The sequence below is a fragment of the Phalacrocorax carbo genome, chromosome 7 (assembly GCF_963921805.1).
Source record: "Phalacrocorax carbo chromosome 7, bPhaCar2.1, whole genome shotgun sequence".
Classification (NCBI taxonomy): Eukaryota; Metazoa; Chordata; class Aves; order Suliformes; family Phalacrocoracidae; genus Phalacrocorax; species Phalacrocorax carbo.
The window spans coordinates 21,914,004-21,932,497 of record NC_087519.1 but is presented as its reverse complement, the minus strand read 5'-3'; positions in this window follow the sequence as shown (position 1 = coordinate 21,932,497).

The following is an 18,494-nucleotide window of genomic DNA, read 5'->3' as shown; positions in this document are numbered from 1 at the left end:
CTCCAGTCTGGGCACAGAGGTGGCACCCCAGATCAGGGAGGAGGAGCCTTTCCTGGACCACCCAGGACCATCTACTCTCCCTGCCCAGCCAGCAGAGCAGCTGATGCTGGTTGCTGAAGGACAAAGCGAAACATCATGATGGCCCTGGGAGGAGATGGGAGAGTGCAAGTGTGCAAGATGTGATCCCATCATCCTGACCTGCCCTGCCCACCACATCCTGCAGCCCTGCTGGAAGGGACCATGCCCCTAGCCCTGGTCTTAACATCTCCTTACAAGGAGAAGTGCTGCCTCACTGCCCACATCCATCTCCATCAGCCTGGCGCTGAGCTTGCTGCCTGGCCGGCAAGGTGGCTATGCCCCCAAGTGCTTTATCGATTGCTCCCTGCTCAGTGCTGCTTTCCGAGGCACAGACCCTCCTGCAGGCTGCTGGGAACTGTAGTGCAGTAAAGCTGGCGGTCAGGGATGGAGACAAAGGCAGCTGTCAGCTTGCTGCCAGCCTGACCTCTGCGGCTCCTCTTGGCAGACCTCACCCCTGGCATGAAGAGCCCCCAAGGAATGCATTGTCTGGTTCTGGCACAAGATGCTCCTCCATAGCTTGGGCTGAGTATCCTGCCATGCACCTTGGCTTTCGTTTGCCAGCTCGAGGGGGAGGTAGTGGGAAGAAAAGGAGGTCTGGGCTTTTTTTTTCCCCCGGTCTTCCATTTATCATCTATTATGGCTCTTTGGAAAGACCTGGGAACAGCAATTCCTGAATAAGAGAGACCCTGTAGAAAAGCCTCGCCTAACTGCAGAGACTTCCAAGATAAAGAGGCTCAGACTATCTGCTTTCTCCCCTGCCCCCTTTCCCAGTAAATCTGCCCCAAAGAACTCCTCGTTCATTAAGCTGTCTGCTCCATAATCACAGCTAACCCAGTAATAAACACTGGGCTCATCCAGATTGGCACAGCATTCCCCAGTTCCTGGGAGAATAGGCATGCCCTGCTCCCCAGGGAAATAGGCAGGGACAGAGAGGAGGAGGCTATTTGCATGGCACATCCAGCACTCAGGGTGGGGGGGAAAGGGGGGACCTGGCCCTGTTGTCTCCTGGAGCTGTGGCTCAGCCTCCCCTAGGTAATTGTGCACGGAAATGGATTCCCATTTCTCTGCTCAATCGTCCTGTTTGCTGTCACAGCCGAGCGTTTTGCATGTGCAATTACCCGTCCCTGCATATATCTGTGGGCACACTCAGGTGTCGACTGCCAGCCTTCAGCAGCTGCTGCATAGCTATGTCGCTCTGCATTTGAGCTTTAACAGCAGTCAAGCAGAAGCCATTTTCCATATGAAGCTGCAGGACCTATGGCGTAAATAAATGGGTTTGAAAGCCTAGCAGTGTAATGAGTTAATTTGAAACCTGCCTTTTCTTCATGTATATTAATTTACTTGGTATTATGTTTAATCTTCCACTTACTGGGGTTTTATCGTCTTCTTTCTCCCCTTCCCCCTCCAGTGGCTCCCTGGGATGCTCTGCCTTGGGCAGGAGCCAGAGGAAACCAAGCCAGGGCTGAAGAGTGGGGACCAGCCCTGGGCCAAAAGGAGCTGCTCAGTCCCACAGGATCCCAGGGTGGCACCTTGCAGTCTTCTGCTCTCATGGGTGCCTGACAGGTAGCTGCAGACCAATTTCCCTGCAGCTGGGGACAGACCACCCGCTGTTTTCACTGGTGCCCTTCGCCAAGGTGCTAATCACTTTAACCAACTGGAGGGGTGGCCATAGGAATTAATCAGCTCTAATCAGGACAGTGGTAGCTGATAAAGCAGCCAGGGGTGGAAGTGAAGAACTGGGTTGTGCTCAGCTCCCAGTGCCTGTTTTAACTGCCTGTCTCCCCCTGGGCATGGGGGAGGCCGAGCTCTGGAACCCCCCAGTCGCAGCACTGAGCCAGGGGACCTTGAACCGCAGTTCCCCATACCCTCCATCCAGCTGTGGCTCTAGCCCCCACTTTGCTGACTTCCCACAGTCGGCCCTGTAGGGAGGGGCTGAAATTTGGCTGCCTGGGGACAATTCTGCCCAAGCATCCATCATACTGGTCCTGCTCCTGTCCTCCTCCGGCAACCGTGAAGCCTCTGGTGCAAGCAGGTAGCACTTTGCACGAGCACCTCTCTGAAGGGGCATGGGAGGCCAGTGCAATGAATAAAAGGCTGGTGGAGCCAGGGAAAGCAGGGCAGAGACAGCACCAGCAGCTCCTCAGTGCTCCAAGGGCATGCTTGTGCTGAGGTGGTATGAGCCAAATTGGACAAGTGAGACATGGGTCCCTAATGCACAGCACAACTTTGCACTCCCAGTCTCACTGCAGGCAGCATGAGACTTTTCGTCACCCCATTAATGAGGCTGTGATGCAGCCATGTGCTCATGGCTGGTCTGGATCCCCACCAGATTGCCTGCTAGTCCAGTTGAAGAGAAATCAGAAGGTGTGATATTGGAGGCAGTGCACGGGAAGTGGGGAGGGAGGGAAGCATCCGGCAGGGCTCACCAGCAACCTAATGACAATGCAGTGGGTGCCAGAAAGTGTAGCAGGCATGTCTGACAGCATCAGGAGACCTTGCCCAGAGCATCCCCTGCCATTTCCAACACCTGTCTCCAGGAGGAGGATTAGCCTAAACTGACTTGGAGAAAGATTGATGGATGATCTGGAAGAGAGAGAGACAATTGTGGGGCTTATTTAAGCCAGGCTGACCTCAGATACTGTCCCTGAGGCCACAATGGCAGGGCGGGTTAATGCCAGGGAGAGGAAGATGGAAGACTGGAGGGCAAAGTGTGTGGGTCAGGGCCCTGGGGTGGCATCCAGCCCATGCAGAACAGGGTCATGGGCAGGAGGTTCAGTCTCTGTCCCGCTGCCTCTTTGGTGCCGGGGGAGCATCGGCAGCAGCTGCTGCTGGGAACATCCCCCTCCCTCCCCTCTCGCTAATGAACGTAGGTGAAACTTGCTGTGCCATGACTTTAATCAGCAAAGAAAACTGCAAAGCCATTTTTTCTTTCCCCACCTGCTGAATTCAGCGCCGAATGCGAATTAGGTGGTGTTTGGGCTTGGCTGCGCGCCCATTTCCCGTGCTAACACAGGGAGCAAGCCTCTTCTGCACATCAAGCTCCTAGGCAAATCCACAGCATGCCTGGATCAGCCCCTTGTATTACACACTATGTGCAATAACCCCTGGAGCTTAAAGGCTGCTCGCTGCAGGCTCAGCCTGCACGACTCCCTGAGCATCTGGCTGATAAACTCAGCACACGCTGAGGAGTAGGACTGGCCTGTGGCACCCATGGGTGGCCAGGCAGGGCAGGTCTGGCCACAGCGCTGGGATGGAGAGCGAGGACATGCTGCAGCGACCTTGGGAGCTGAGCCTACAGCAAGCGCTGCTGCATGCACACTGTGCTCGCAGCCCCAGGGAGCTTGTGGTTGCATTAGCCCGTGGCTGGTGTGCAGGCAGCATGCTCAGCAGTGACAGGCAGCCCAGGAAAGGGATGGAGGGGTAGGTATCCCAGAGCTCTGCGTGTGTGGGGGGTGCTGGAATGGTAACCGTGGGCTCACACCTATGGGTCCATCAGCGTGGCAGGAGTAATTTGCAGCTCCATTAGCACTCGGAGTTGGCACAGTGGCCCTGCAATGTGTCCATTTGATAAGAGGCAAGTTTCACTGAATAATGAGCAGTAATTGGATTTCAGGGTTAACCAGCTTGCAGCAAAAATAGAAAAGAACAGAGAGCCATTGGATATTTCTGTTCTGGCTCATCAGACACTGGAGGTTTATCTCTGCTGAGAATAGCACAGGAGAGGTAAAGTTATTAGTGACCATCAGAGCATGGTGATACCATCTCCCTCTTGTGTTTAGTGGGATGAGTCTGCGCGTCCTCTGTGAGTTTCATTTAAGGCTACAGGAGTTAATAACCCCCCGTGGGAGAGCTTGGCACGTACACCATTGCAGTGCGGCGGAGACGAGTGAAATCAGCCCTCTTTGGTATGCAGGAGCACCCAACCTCTCTGCCATCGGCCAGCAGGGAAGGCAGGAGCCTGCAGCCTGGGAAGTGGGCTGGGACAGCCAATGTCTGGGCAGATGCATTCAGGAGGCACAAGCCAAGGTCTCCCACCAGTGTCACCTCATTCAGGTGACAATCTGACATGGGGAAGGCCAGCATATGTGCGGCACTGCCATGCTTGGAGCTGCGTTCACCTGCTTCGGGGTGGCATCAGTGCAGATGGAGTGGGCACTGGTGGCACCGGGAGATGCTATTTTAAGCACTGCACACAACTGATAGCCCATCTTCCAGCAAGATTCATTCATGCTGGAAGTGGTGCAGAGAAGGGCTGTTAGCATTGTGGGGGGAATGGAGAGCCTGTCTTAGAAGATGAGACTGAAAGCACTTGGCTTGTTTAGCCCAGCAAAGGGAAGGCAAAGCAGGGATATGATTACTCTCCATAAATGTATCAAGCAAGTGAACACCAGGTACAGAAAAGAACCATTTAAGCTAAAAGACTGTGCTGGCACAGGAACAAATAGGTTTAAACTGGCTAATGTAGGCTGGAAATGAGGAGACGGTTTTTAACCATGGGAGTTGTGAGACAGTTTTTAGCAATGGGAAGCAGAGGAGGAAAAATATCTCATTGCTTTCCAAATGGAGCTGGACCAGCGTGCAAAGGGAGCAGAGCCAGTTGCCTGTAACCGCAGGGGCCTGAAGTGGGAGCCGGCAGGGTCCTGCCACTCTAGGCTCCTTCCAGGAGGTGCTGGGCACATCATGTGCTGCCGGCGTCCCCTGATGTCCCCAGTTTCATAGGGCAGGGAGCTTCATTCCCGCAGACTGGGACAGCTGACACCAGCCTCCCTCTGCTCAGGGGCTGGCAGGTACCCAGTGCTTGGGACAGCCCCGCAGAGTGCTCAGGAATTGAAGGGGTGGTGAGCCAGAGGCAGCCAGCATCGACCACTGGCGGGGAAGGTACCACAGGAGCTGAAGCATCAGCCGATCTGAGTGGGGCAGCTCATAGCACCTGCATTTGGGCTGGTGACCTGCTACCATCTCCACTTTTTCTGGATCTTCTTCTGGAAATGGCACACAGCTGGGCCACCAACTCCAGATTTTACCTCCTGCATGAAATTATTCTGAATTCCCTGTATATTCTAGGGCCTGCCTAAAGGATGTGTGAAGAATCTGCTGATGAGGACTCTAATCAGTTTTGAGAGCAGGTAATTTCTCAGCTAGAGTTCCTCTCTAAACAGGAAATCAGATTTACGAGATAGCTGCTTTATGCAGCACATCATGGTGGACTAGAGCAAAGCTTGTTGTAATAATAAGCAGAGCTGGAATAAGATAATTACTAATATGATGCATTAATTAATTCACGATCCTCCTACCAGTTGGGTTTTCCTATCTCACTTATCTCTAGTGTTAATGGAATAGGAATAATTCTAGACCCAGTCCTGTCATCTGGGCAGGTTTTTTGGACCCTGTACCTCCTTCCTGAAACCGGAGGAAAGGCATTCCCTGCCTTCAGTGCATTTTGAGTCTGGCACAATGCCTAGGATCGTAGTAAGACACAAAAGCATCTGATGGAAGTGACCACTGGATGGAGCCTCAAAGGTCATAGCAATACCTGGTTCTGGTACAGATGGTGTTCACTGATTAAAAATGCCAAGTGCAAAACCAGTGAGCACCTGTACTGCAGCATTAAGGTAAGGGGGGATGCTGCCTGCGCTCCAGCTGCAGAGCCGGGGCTGGGCAGCGGTGCCTGAGCACACCACCCTGCTCCTGGCTCCGTACCCCTGAGTGAGCTGCCTGCACCCCTGCCTGCTCCTGCCTTCAGCTCCAGCTTACCCCTGCTGTGGCGGCTGTAATTTCTGTGGGCTACTGCACCCCAGCTGATAGCCCACAGCCAGGCCCTGTGCATTCACACCCTGGGCTGCACAGGCTGGGATGCTGGGTAAAACCTCACCAAACACGTTATTTCATTTCAGCAAGACAGAGATAATGCAACTGTGTGAAGAGAATTCTAGTTTTGATTAAAAGCCACAGACTTGCAAGCCTCGGCTCCTGCTTGAATAAGGATGAGGATAATATTGGCAGGAGAAAAGGAAAACATCTGATGATGTCTGAAGCAAGAGGGTGACAGGTTTGGGAAGGGGTGGGTCACTGCTTGTCTTGTGGAATGGAGGCCAGTGCCTTTTCCCTGGGCAGGGTCCTGTGTGCTGAGTCCTCTGTGGCTCCTCTCCCCCCAACCTTGGGAAGGGATAAGACAAACCCAGCCAGGGGCTGAGATTAGATCTGGGAACAGAACCATGTACAATTCAATCATCTTGCAAACTTGCAACGGAGCAGGCTGAACATCACGTAGCAATGGGTTTTATGGATGAGCTCACAAAAATGGGACCTGTGGAGAGGGTGAGGGCTGCCTGGGGAGCGGGCTCTGCCACAGCTCCGTATGCCTTTCTGCAAGGATTAATGTCTGCCATGCCATGTCCAGTGCTGGATATTCAGCCACGCGCACTGCATGTGCTCAGGACATGGTGAAAGCTGATCTTGCAGAACAATGGCTGAGGATGCTCCTGTAAGGCTGGGGACAGCTGTTTGGACTTGGGTGCACTGGGGAGCAAGGGTTTCCTCCACAGGCAGCCGGATTACCAGGCCCTGCAGAGCTGGCAGATTGGGCCTGCAGTCTCCAGGCAGAATTTTCAGCATTGCTGCTGAATGCGCTGAGAACCAAGGAAGCCTATGGCTTCCCTTCAGACCCCACTGAGATGTCATATGGATAAAATCTTCCTTGCAAACCCCCTCTGGCAAGGCACAGGCTGCTGGCGGTGCTGTGCTCCTGGGGACAGATTGGCCCAGTGTCCCCTGACTGCAGCAGGACTGGGGTTCACTGGGTGCAGGGCAGCAGATAACCTGCCTCAACCACAGCCAGCTCTTCTCTCCCCAGGGATCCAGGAGCATTTCCCCTCACCTGGCTCGCAACGTTGCCAGGTTGCTGGGGGTCTTTCATTGTCCCAAAATAACAGAGGTGGGTTGCTTGGTATCCTGCTTGCTGTGGCCTAGCATCAGGGCTGCACCGCGGGACACGGCTGAGTCCCAGCAGCTTGACGCACTGATGCCATCAGTGCGTCGATCTGTCAGGGCTCAGCTGCATCTCACGCCCAGCACGCCGGGGCGCCCAATGGAGGCTGGGGGGGTGGGTGATGGACAGCCCCGGGATTGCCGTGCAGCCCCCCTTCCCGGGTTGGCTATGCGGGCGCTCTCTCTTTAAAGCAATCCCAGCCGCGATTTGTCACCGGGGCCGGGCGCGGAGGGGAGCGGGGAGGCGGGGGCGGACGGGGGGGCGCGGCTCCTCGGTACGGCGGCGGCGGCGGCGGCTGCTGCTGCTGCTGCGGGATGTTCCCGGCGCCGCGGAGGCGAGCGGAGCCTTGAGCCGCGTTACGCGGGGAACCGGCAGCAGCCGCAAGCCCCGGGGTATGCGCTCGCCCCCGCCGCTGCCGCTGGAGCGGGGTGTGGGGAAGCGGGCGCGGAGGAGCGCGGAGCTAAGTGGAGAGCGGCGGAGAGCGGGGCGCAGGAGCCCGGCCGAGCCCCGAGCGGCGGAGGATGCGCCGAGCCCCGCGGAGCCGAGCCCAGTTGCAACGCGGTGCATCTTGCCCGGCATCCGCCCGAACCCTGGGAGGTAACGCGTGGGGCTGGGGCTGGGATGGGGGGGGGGGTCCATCCCCCGGGGGTTGGCACCCTGCCACCGCCCCGTGCTCCCTGCGGACCTCAGAGCATCATTCAGCAAGTGGGAGCCGGACTTCTCGCAGGGGGCTGGGATGAGGGAATGCCCCCACCCCCGCCCTTCCTGCGGTACGAAGGGCTCCTTGGGACAGGCAGGCTGGGGGTGACCATGCTCTCGGCCCCCCACCCCACCCTCCCCCCGGCCATCAGCCCACCGGCCGAGCTGCTAGAGGCCCAGCCCAGAGCAATGGCAGATGCTCAGCGTCAACCTCAAAACCACCACGATCGAAGCTCGGCTTTGAGGTTTGATGCAGCCAGTAACCTCAGGCAGCACTCACTGGGGACGGGCAGAGCTTGGCGTGGGGCTGTCTGCTGCTGGCAGGCCAGTTGCTTGGCTGCCTTACCACCTGCTCCCCTAAACTGGCCAACTTTGAGCTGACTCTATGGGGCACCTGGTACCCAGCACTGCTAGGAGTGGTAAGCTCCCTTTGCACATGTCCCTGCCTTGGGCGGCTTAGGCTAGAGCTAGAGGAGATGAGAAGGGTGCCTGGACCATCAAGGCTGGACATCTAGGGATCAAAGGCTCAATGGTGGATGGTACCCCAGGTAGCAACAAGGGGGGTTTAATTCAATCCCAGACATATGATTTCCAGCTCTTCATTCACCAGATGATCTGCCCTGTTAGGGAAGCTGCCTGCATGTGTCTTACAGCTTGCTCAGCTCCCCTGCCAAATTAGGGCAAATTGCAAAGCTGTGCCCCTGCCCCCCGTCCATGTGTCTCTTGAGAAACTGAGTCTCCTCTCGTGTTCCTTGACTTGTACAGGAGCAACTCGCCGTAACAGTGACTGGAGGGCCCCAGGGCTCTCCTTTTATCTGCTGCGCTGCTAACAGAGGAAAGAGAGGGGTTTAATTATCCTCAAGTGTCAGTTCAAGAAAAATCTGCTGGGACACAGCTCTTGGCAGGTGCGAAATAACAGGACGTTTTCATGCATGGGAGGCTGAGCTGAGAACAGTTCAGTGGTTTAATTGGTGGCTCCTAAGAAGGGTTCATATCAGGGTACAGAAATGGGATGGTGCAGGCTCCAGCAGCAATCCTGGTGCTACAGCTGTGGCAAAGGGAAGATGGATGCTGAAGGCTAAGAGCTTTCCCCAGTGTGTCGCTCTGGGGGCTTGGTGCAGAGCGGGTGCTCTGGGCTGGTAGCACAACCTCAGTTGATACTGTCCTCCAAGGGGTTGATGCTTTTCCAGCATCACTTTGTTTCTGCTGACCTTTTTAGTCGGTTCCCAATGGAGTCCTTGTGGGGCCATCAGATGTGCCCTGTTTTATGGGGTACTTGGGGAGCAGAGAAGGAGGGAATTACCTCCAGAATCAAGGCATTCTCTGCAGCTGATGTCCAGTCATGTAAGGTGGGATGGCCTCAGGGTTTATCAAACAGCTTCTCTTCCCTCCTCCTGCAAAAAGCCCTGAAATGCTTTACAGAAGCTCTTGAGATAAATGTTTGAAGAGTTTCAGCTCTCCAGCTCCATGGGGAAAAGCCTCTTCCCTCTCCAAAACGGCTGCAGCAGGGGAGCTCAGTGCCCACAGGGGATGTCCCCACCCCGCCAGGGCTGCAGTGCTGGGTTTCATGGAGCATCTCTCTCCTTGCCTCCTGTCCCACCCGTGCCACGCCTGTTGGCCCCTGGAGCTGCATTCAGATCAGAGAGCAGAAGCTCCTCCATGCACTCCTCCAGCTGTGGCATCCCACCGTGGCCACATCGCTACCACAAGACAAGGCCTTTCTGTGGCCAGACCCTATAATGTCTCGGTCTAGGAGACACCAGCAGGAGGAATAACATAATATTCCATTTTATTATTGTTCATCCAGAGGTGCTGAGCTCTTCTCTGCCCTTAGCCTTCCCAGAGGTGGTGTGGGGACAGATGTTGTAAAGAAACGGTGTATCCCCATCCCCACTGACTCACTGGAGGGGATGCGATTATGAGGAGCTGGTGCCACTGCTTTTCTGGAGGAAGCTGTGGTGTTGTGTTTTTATTGTAGCTATGTTCCTTGTTTTAGGGTCCGAGATAATGATTTAGTTGTACTTCATTTTGGTGCTAGGTGGAACAAGCCAGCCCTCATACAGCTCCCACCAGCATGTAACAGCAACTGGCATTAGAGCTCTAGGGTTGGTCCTGTCTCGTCCATACTGACCACTATCAGTTCTGGCTCCTCTTGTTAATTGCTGGTGACTGTTGCTGATACTGTTAGGAGACTTTCAGTAAACGTTCTTGTAAGACGGTGAGTTTCATAGATGCACAGAGGTGGAGTGTTCAGGAAGACCCTGTTATCAGATGTCATCTCAGCACCGTCTGCTTTCTCTTTGTGCTTGGTGAATGCTGCCGTTTGCTTTCAGCTGTGCCTTCGTTCCTCCTTTGCAAATCTGCAATAGTGAAACTTGTAGGTTGTTGTTCGGGTGCAAACCTCGTTGATGCTCCGGGTGCTGATCACTGTGGCCTGCATGCTACTGATGCTGATGTGGGATAGTTGGGTATCTGGCCAGGGGTCGCTTGGCTGAGGACAGCTCTAAGAAGAGGCTTTCTGTCCCTCACTGTAGTTATCAGTGCCTGAGTTTCTGATGAAGGCATTGTGGAAGTGTGGTTGAAGGGCAGAGACCTTTCCTCGCGTCTTGCAGGTCAGACTGCCATGAGATGGGCTGGATCAAGTGAGAGCAGAACCCACACTCATTTCAACTGCAACAAGATTTTGATGCCACCTGTGACAGGAGCGTATTTAGACTTGAGGTATATCCCCTGCCTAGACTTTGGGCTTTGGATCAAGGCATAAGAGCTTTTGATGCATGCACACACAACAAGGGGAAAAAATTTAAAACCACAATCCTCAAAATGTTTGCAAATCCAAGAGCTTATCCTCACCCCGGGTAGAAAAATTAACCAAGAGTAGGATCAGTAAATCATAGAATAAGCCACATTCATCATTGAACATGAGGCATCTGGGAGCACAGCTGGCACAAAGCAAACGTAACGGCACCAAGTCTTTGTGGGGACGCTCAGGATATGGTGCCGCAGGTTTTTTCTTTAATACCATTGCAGCGAGTGGCTTGGGAACCAGCAATACATCATCAGGATTGGGCCTAAGATGGGTGTGATTAAGAAGAAAAGGCTGCCTGAGGTACCAAGGGCACCCATTGAATGAACCCCTTGCCAGGATTGGTGGAAGAGACAGTGGCTGATTCAGGACCAAATGGCTGAGCTAACACAAGCCCCCACCTTTGTCAAAGGAGTCTGATAACTTCTCCCTCCTCGGAGCTTTGGATTTTGGTTGAACTCACACACTTTTAGCACAGGGAGGAGATTTAAACAATCCCTGCGAAGCTGAGAACATCCCATATGGAGGTCAGCACTTCAGTGCAAACAATAACAACCATAAAGGGGCTGGTTGTTCAGCATCCTGTTGCTTTAGCCACTTTCATACCTCCATTTGCCAGCAAAACCCATCTCCAGTGAGGCCAGCCTCTGCTGCTGAGCTGTGGCCATCATCTCTCGGTACTTGCAGGAGCAGTGGGGAGGTGGAGCAGAGCTGTTCAGCAAGGTGGGAAGGGATCAGGCTGCCCTGGCATATCAGCATCAGTGGTGCATGATGCCTCGAGGCAGCCTCCATGGCAGCTGACCATATGTGGGGCATGTGCTGGCAGTGTCATGGAGAAGATGAGTTGGCATCTGGCCTTCAAATCTGTCCTTCTGCCATGCCGAGAGCAAACTCAGTGGGCAGAAGTAGGGCAGGTGGCAACTCCCTCACCTGCACTTGTGTTGAGCCAGGCTGATGTGTGCTCTGTGGGCAGTGGCAAGCGCAAGGGGAGGAGGACAGCACAGGTTTCATTAAAGTCACTGGGGGCTCAGAAACCCAGTGCACAGGGAATATTGCAAGCATCTGAAGGGGTTTTTTTGGGTGTGTTTGGATCTGGGACATCGGCCAGAGCAGCGGCAGCTCCTGAGTACCCCGGTGGTGTCAGAGGCTAGGGTCAGACCAGTCCATCTGGAGCTTCATGGCATTATCTCTTAAACGCCTTTAACTGCAATAGGATGGCCTGACTGATTGGATTGTGCTCTGTAATTAATTAGCTGGGTGCACTGTAAGTGAAGCAGCTACAGTGGGAAGAGAGGGGGAACCTGCCAGTGAGAGCTGTTAAGCTTCAAATGGCCGTTTCTCATTAAACCAGCATTGTGCAGCATTAGTCACTGGGCACAGGGTGTTAGTTCCACTCTCCTGGCACTTTTCCAGGCAAGTAATTGTGTTTTTGCTGCCCGACCGTGCCCCCGGTGCTCGGCATGCTGCACCCTACTGCTGCCATGGGAGCTACCAGCCCACCTGGCCTCGGGGACCTGCTGGGAAGAGAGGGTCAGTTCAGGCTGTAATGTATATAGGGGTGGTAAGGGGGTGCCCCCTCTCCTCAGGAAGTCCTTTCCAGTGTGACAGACCCTGCAAGGGTGTAGGATTGTGCAGCCTGGGCTGCTCTGCAAGTTCCCTTCACATGCTGGTGATGGCTTCTGTGTGTTAGAGGCTCCCGGGCACGGCTGGCACCAGCCCCGCCACTCTTCCCTCCATTGCCAGGGCCCGTGGGCTGCTCCTCACTCTTTCTGCTACGCAATTGCTTGGGCTCCTTTGTCTGCTTTTAGCATCCATTTGTATCTTTAAACACAAAGCATCCCTCTTAGGTTAATTGGGTTTTTTTCCCCCCTTTGTGTTTACTGTGGGGATTAATAAGGAACTGCAGCATAAGGAAAATCTGCAACGGCTCCTTGTTTATTGTTTCAATTAGGAAAATGCTACTGGGCTGCGCTCAGCATGCTTAGTGCTGGGCCAGGGTCAGAGAGGGGAAGGCAGGGTGGACATCTGCATGCCCAGGGGAATGGCTGGGAGTCATGGGGCAGGTAGCCCCTCAGCTAGCCCCGTCTCTGGCTAGCTAGCTCAGCTCCTTGCTGTCCCCTTGGCTCTGGCTTGCTCAAACGTTTCAGGTCTTTGCTGATTTCTAAGGAGGTTGTTTTTGGGTGTGAGTAAAGCCCACAGGTTTCTGAGTGGACCTTGTTTGTAACTCTAGGCCCATTTGCACGACTTTCCTTCCCAGACCCTCCCCTGGCTCTGGTTGATGATAGGAAGGGTTTTGGCAGCCTTAACTGTAGTGCGAGGGCAGGAGGTGGCCTTGCAGGGTGAGCTGTCACCCTGCTGCTGATGTGGGAGGAGGGGTGTCCCCTGCCAGCCCTGGGCAGGGGTAGCTCCTGGGTGATGGTACCTGGGGCACTTTTCAGGCCTGCAGCCTCTCCCTTCCCTAGCTGAGTGCTCATGTAGGTGGAAGAGAATGTTCTCTTCTCTGGGTGCCTCTGCCAGTTGTTGGATGTGTCCCCTGTGAGGTGGATCCTGCTTTCTGCTCGGGGCATCCTAGCCCCCAGTGCAGGGACAGCAAGCTTGTCTTGTGGTGCTGGACCCATCTGACGTCCATGGCTCTGTCTTCCACTCCCAGGTTCCTCCAGTGCCCATTTGGAAAGCGGTGGTCTCTGGGGCATTCTCTGCTAACAGGTGTGTCTGTGCTTTTGTAAAATTTCAAGCTGGCTTGTGACAGGGAAGCTGGTGCTCTGCCCGCAGATGCCCGCTGGCATCAAAATGGCCCCTTTGCCTGTTTTGCCCGTGTTTGCCTTTCCTCTCCTGACAGCATCGGGAGGCTTTGCCGTGCAACCCTGGGTGCAGCTGGGGAGCACAGCCCGTGTCCCCCTGGGCACACTTGCCCTTGGAGCTGCCCGTGAGCACCCCTTGTCAAGCAGCCTGCTGCATGTCGGGTAGTCTGGGATGGGCTCTGCCCAGGCTGCTGAGGGCCAGGGGCTTCCTGATGGTGCAAGGAGGCTGGAGTGGAGGAGAGCAGTGTAAAACTCTGGGGGGTTGGCATTGCCACCAAGCCGGAGGGGAGTTGTAGTGCCCTCTGCACCAAAGGCTGATAAATCTTGGAGGAAAAAAACAAAGAAAAACCAACAAAAACCGGCATGTGCCAGCTCAGCTTAACCCACAAAGGAAAACCACGTCATTTAAAAAAGAAAAGCTTTTAAAAATAGATTTTTTTTAAGCAGAGAATGCCACTCAGGAGAATCAATGAGCTCTGTTTCAAGAGCTGGGGAAACAAAACGCTCTAGGAGCTGTGAAACAAAACCTCTCATTTTCAAACTCTCCAAGTGTCAGGTGTGGCTCCTCGAGCTCTGTGTTTTTCCAGCTGGCTGTGCTGGATCCAGCCTGGCTATGTGATCGTTGCTGGCTGCTCCCGGCCTCTGCCACTTGCTGGAAAAGAGGAATTCACCATCTTGGTGAAGGAGAGAAGCTGTGACTTGGATCTGTGTTATATCTGGCCTTGGTTTCCCACTCGCTGGTGGAGCCAAAGGGGAGGTGGTGAACCCTGCAGAGCATCCCTGATTTTTTTGTTTTAATTGGCTAAGGAGCCTTCTCATTTGCTTCGGCTCTGACTAATGAGGTGCATCTCACTTTGACAACGTGTCACAAGCAATAAACTTCTCGGGAGCTGCTGGGCTGCCTGGATGCCCTCATGCTCCTGCCTGGGCTTAACATTGCCCTGCGCTGCTGGCTCTTGCCTCTCCCTGGCCCTTGAGCATCCTGCCAGAGAAGGAGAGGAGGGTTGGGATGAAGAGGTCTGGGTGCAAAAGCAGCTGTGAGCTGTCCTTGGGACCAGGGATTCAGGGGCTTCCTCTGTTGTTTGCCTCGGCTGGAAATTTGAAAGAAGAAATTGCCAAGGACCTGGACCAACAATTGTTTAGCAGCCATGATCTCTGCTATGTTTTCCCAAAGATCTCTGCTGTGGCTTAGAGTGTGAGCACTGTGCCAGGCTCCAGCTAATCTCACTGGGGGATTGGGATGGCTGGTGGTGAGCCAGCATGCAAGGGAAGATCCTATGAAAATTTTTTTTTTCCATAAAAAATGTATTCTTATTGAACGATTTGGTAGGAACATATCTCCTTTGGTGAGGAGAGAAGGGTTGGTCTCTCTAATAGGAAAATCTAGATAGATCCATGATTTTCAAGGCATTCCCCACAGGAAGGCAATTCTGGCTTTATCAAAGTGCCTCAGTCTCTCCAGGGGGTGCAGAAACTGAATTCTCCTTCCCTCCCCATCCTGCAGCTATCGACCACAGAGTGCAGGGACAGGGGCGAGAGCAGTCATGCCGGGATCCTGGCTCTGGACGGTGGCATCCTTGTGCGTAGTAAGAGTTTACGGTATAGGTATTTTATGCTGCGCATATAGGTGAGGAGAAGGCTATGGGTGAGCTGGGGATGCTACCCTGGGGCAGAGATGCTCAGCCACATCTGATGGTGAAGGAACAGGTCAGATGCTGCTCTGTCCACAGGTGTGGACACTTTTGTGCTGTTCATCACTTGTTGCTGGGTGACACTAACCTTCACTCTCCTGGCATTGTTAAGGGACTGCTCAAGGTTCTAATCATTGATGGGAAGCACCAACTATTAACATGGCTCCTCTTTGTATTCTTGATGGATTCTCTTTAAGTGTTTTTCTTAGTGGATCTCTACTGTTAGCTTTTGTTTTCTCCTCAATAGCTTGTCTAATAAACGCTATTATCTTGGGCACAAATCTACTTCATGTCTCAATTCCACTTGGCAAGAGTTGGTAATAACAGTGGAACAGCATCCTTTGAAAAGGGGCTCTGTCACCAGCAGCCGCAAATGCTGCTTCTCCACTTCCCATACCTGTCCCCAGAGCAGATAAAGACCAGCGAAAGATGCGTGGCCAGAAAGCAAAAGAGGCATCTGCCTGATAAATTGGATGTCTAAGCAGTGCCAGCAGCAGTCAGTGCAGCAGCTCCGGGGATCAGGGCAGCTTGGCCCCTGTCACCTTGGTAATTAGAGAAGATGTGCTTATGGCCTGGGATCCTTCCTAATTCCAGCAGATTAGAGGAGAAAAATGGTGGTGAAGGGTGATGGCTTGTCGGGAAGGAGATCAGTAGTATTTCTTACGGCTTGAAGGAACTTCTCATCTATGGCCAAATAAAGCTGTTTCGCCCCAGTCTAAATCTGGGCCTGGAAAGGCTTTAACTGGCAAGTGCTGGGGTGCTTCTGGGTTTTGGGTAGCCTGCAGGTCCGTAAATGGAAGCATTAAGGTGGCTTCATATTTCATCTGAGGGCAGCATGTTCCCGAGGGTCCACAGAGACCTGACCCTGATGCTGGCGCTGCAGCAGCTCTTGCTTTTTCCCTTCCCTTTGCGCGAGCGGCCAAAGCAGAGGACAAATGGTGTTTTAATTAAGGCAAACCCTATTGCTGCTGGGCCAGGCAGAGCTCAGCTGCTGTGTTGTCAGAGCTCTCAAGGAGGATTTCCCATGCTCAGGGGGAAAGGGACCATCAGACCAGGCTCCTCTTCTGAGTTCTTGGTTGTCCCATTGCTGGAATGTTTGGCCACCTCCAATATCTGTCCCCTCCCAGAGTTATAAATATTTTATCCTCTCAGTACCTACTGCATCAAATAATCTTTTTAAAGAGCTTTTGATTTTTCTATTTTTTCCTTGCTGGATTCTTGCATTTTAAAACGCACCCGCCATGTCTGAGTGCTGCACACATGCTTTCGGCTTCCCCCCAAATGTAATTGCTTTAAAACTGCAGATGGTTGGTGAAAGCAATTTTCTTTACATTATGGAAGACTCCTGCTCCTCTCATCCTTCATGCAAGTTGCTCTCCTGCAGTTCTGCCAGCTCTCTACCGCTGTGTGATGCTCAGCACCTGGGCTTGTGGTACCTCTGCTTCCCAGGATGATGCTCTTGCTTTTCCAGGGCTGTGGGAAGAGGCTCGAGTGGGCACATGGTGAGGGACCTCTTTATGAGGGATAACTAGCTTCTGTTGCAGCTTCTGCTGAGCAAGGGTGATGCTCGCTGGCACCAAAACCCTTGCCTTGGCCGTGCTGCTAGCAGGATGCCTGCTGGCGCCACGTCTCCCTGGCTGGCCGGGTACGTGTGCCAGGCATGAGCTCACCTTGGTTTTGCTGCTCCGCTGCCCACATTTAACATGCTCTTTCTGTTTGCAGGACGTGTTGGGCTTTCAAAAGCATTAATGATGGAAAATAAATTGGAATCAGAGAGAAAAAAATCTTCAGGCATTCTCTGTAGGCCTTGTCTTGCCTTGCCTTTCTCACCCATGTTGAAGGCTGTGGCTGGAGGGGAATATAAATGAGCAGGAACCCTGGGTCCCTCTGATCTGTTGTGATGTCTTTTACTCAGTGGATCTCACTGCAGGAAGCCTGCCTGCTTGCTGGTGCTGATAAACCTGAGGAGGCCTGGAGAGGGTGGAAGTGGTAAGGCATTGCTGGACCTTCTCAGAGGGCTTGCAGTCCTGAGTCAAAGAAGGTCAGAGATCTTGGGGCATGAAGGCTTCTGAGGGTGCCCTGCTTGGGTGGCTTTAGTTGTATCCTAGCATGGGACAGCATTTCTCTGTACCACGCTCTTTAGTTCTGCACCAACCTGTTCTGGGGAACCAGGACCTTGTGTCAGGGACTCACCTTGCAGATGGACTTAGCTCGCAGGTAAATGCACCTAAATATGCTCCATTCACACCCTAGCTGCCGCATTCCCTGCCCTGTGCTGAGACCTCATCTAGTGCCAGTCTCCTGCTTGGAGGGGCAGGTGGGACCCTCTGCAGGACCACTGCCCTCACAAGCATCAGGGCGCTGGTTGGTGATGGGTGCAGGATGTTTCCTGCCTGAAGCTCAGTTTGAGCCTAAAAGGGATGAAATTTGCTGTATGTCCAAAAGCCAAGGGTTCTGGCAGGAGCAGATTCAGACACATAAAAGAGTGTCTGCCCCTCTGTCGCAAACAGTCCCTGCCTGAAATGTGACTTCCCACAACTGGATAATTAATGGCATGGCGGGTTGTTCAGATGGGAACACGGTAAAGAAAATCCTACCAAGTTCTCAGTGCTGACTTTTTCATGGCAGCCTTTGGAGGTTCCCTCTCCTCCTTTCCCTGTGCTTCCTGTGCTGGAGGGAAGGTGCTGGCCACCCTTGGGACGTCCCTGCCAAGGCCAGCAGCATCTCTGGAGGCATCCAAAGGTCTTGGCTGAGCACCCTCACAACAGGAAAAGGTGCAGTGGCTTTGTCAGCATCAAATTGTTTGGTCCCTGGAGGAGAGACCATGTGCCAGAAAACCCAATCATTTTTCCTGCCCCTGCTCCTGCAAAACGAATGCAGAGCTGGCATGGACCATGAGTCCATGGAGAGCCGTACCTCACGCCAGCCTCCAGCAAGAAGTTGTTCAGGCACCGTTTCCTATCTCAGTCTGGCCCCTGGGCTGCTCTTGGATGAAAACCAGCCTTGTAATGAAAGCTTTTTCTACGTCTGTTTGTTTTCTGAGCATCAGTTTAACGTCTGGAAAATCCTGTTGCAGCAGAGCCCAGAGCACTTCAAAGATGCTCAGGGAGAGGACAGATGCTCTGTAGGGATCCTGTGTGTGCCAGGTGGGAAAAGAAACCCAGCTGGCCTCCGCAGAGAGCTGCCCCGTCTGGGTGTTGACCCTCATGCTTGCAGTGGGAAGGGCTGAGTTCTGGCGGCTCTAAGGTCTGGAGGCTGTATTTGCTGAGCACGATTTTGCTTGAAGGACAGAAATTGCAGATTTTTGGTGACTCTAGTTCTGGGTTGTTCATGTGTGCATGCATTTGCACACGCTGAGGGTGGATTGTGTCCTTCTCTCTCCTTTTAAATGGGAAGAAACCCAGATGTCTCCCACTCAAAACCTACTGAAC